Raw genomic sequence first — 1824 nt, 5'->3', positions numbered from 1 at the left:
CAGTAGAGCCTGGCAAGCTACCCATGGAGTATTCAATATGCCAACAACAGTAAAAACAATGGGCCTCATTTCCCTGACCCTGAAAGAGCACCCAATACAGCAGCGTTAAGAAGGATGAGCAAGGAGAGGCTGATTAAAATCTCAGGGCCGAACTAGGCTACCAAAACGAAGAAGGACTAAAGTGACTGTACTTTCAATGCATGTACGCTGGCATCGGAAGCATCCATTGAGGGCCTGATGGTGCAAGCACAGAAAATCAAGTACAACATTATTGGTCTGACCAAGACGAGAAAGCATTGATCACATCACACCATTTTCGACACTGGTGAAGAACTGTTCCTCTTTACATCAGACAATAGAGGCATCGGTGGTGTCAGTGTCCTTGTCAACACGAACTTGGCCATGAGCATTGATTCATTTGAATGTCTAACAACCTGAATCAGACAATTACACTTGAATAGATGTGGCTCACTGTCAGTAGATTCTATCTTCATTGTCTATGTACCAACATCCAACTATGATGAAGAAGAAATTGAGATGTTCTACATGGAGCTGGAGAAGTTCTATAAAGAAGAACACGCCTTATACAAGATCACTGTGGGTGATTTTAATGCCAAGATAGGACCGAGATGGTCGCCCAAAATACTCCACATTGGGGCCAATGGCCTAGAATGGAACGAACAGGTTGAGAGATCGTCTGAGTTCATCATGTCAACCAAAACCATCCATGATACTCATAGTTCCAGAAGGCTGAATCTAAACGTTGGACGTGGGAGTCTCCCAGTGGACAATTCCACAATGAAATTGACCACATCATATTCAATTGATGGCTTTGCCTGACTGATGTTGCTGTTGTCCCAAAATTCCAAACGGGATTGGACCACCATCTCCTTCGTGCAAAATTCTACTTCACAGAGGATCTTTGTTTCCAGGTCCCATTGAGCCTGGAGCCCCAAGGTCACAAAGTTTTGCTTCACCTGGTTCTATGGGGCTTCACTCTTGTGTGAGGAGTGGGGAGAAAGGGCTGCAAAATTTAAGAAGAGAACTCCCAGAATGACCATCACCTGGGAGCTCTTTGGTACTATTGAGGCAATGTGGGAAGATGCCATCATTGACAACATAGATGAGGAATACAATTGACTGGTTCAGCACTTCCATGATTGCAAGAGGAATGCTGAGAATGGAAAAGCCACAAAAAGATGACTGTCTTTGAAAACTCTCGAGTTTATTCACCAACGTGGTTTGTCACAAGCCTAAGGCAATCACAAGCAAATGTCAAAGCTTGCAAAGCTGTGCATAGAAGAGATAAAGGAAGACCTCAAAGACAGAAGAGCGGCAGTGTTGGCCGATGTGGCAGAAGCCAGAAAAAGTATTCACAATGCTCTCCTGTTCTTTGCCAACTACAAGACCAAGATGACTGCCCTCTGATGTCTTGATGGATCTATCACATCTTTCAGAAGTGCAATGGAGAAGATTATCCACGACTTCTACTCGGATCTCTTTGATAGCCATGCTTACCTGCCCACATTCCAAATTCCACAGGTTGGATATGTCATTCCCAATGTTCTCCGTTCTGAAACCAGACATGCCATTTTGTCAGTAATGAAGTCTACAGCACCCGGTCCAGAAAAGGTCAGACCTGGATACCTGAAGAATCTGCAGCTAGTACTTATCAATACTCTGGCTTGGCTCTTCATATACTACCTGTCTGAATGCAAGGTTCTGCCCAATGGAAAACCAGTAGGATTGTTCTGTTGTACAAGAAGGGAGATACCCATGACATCAGCAACTATTGCCCAATCTGCCTGTTGTTCATCGTCTACA

This window comes from Sorex fumeus, unplaced genomic scaffold (genome assembly GCF_029834395.1).
Source record: "Sorex fumeus unplaced genomic scaffold, SorFum_2.1 ptg000018l, whole genome shotgun sequence".
NCBI classification, from domain to species: domain Eukaryota; kingdom Metazoa; phylum Chordata; class Mammalia; order Eulipotyphla; family Soricidae; genus Sorex; species Sorex fumeus.
This window is presented reverse-complemented; position numbering follows the sequence as displayed.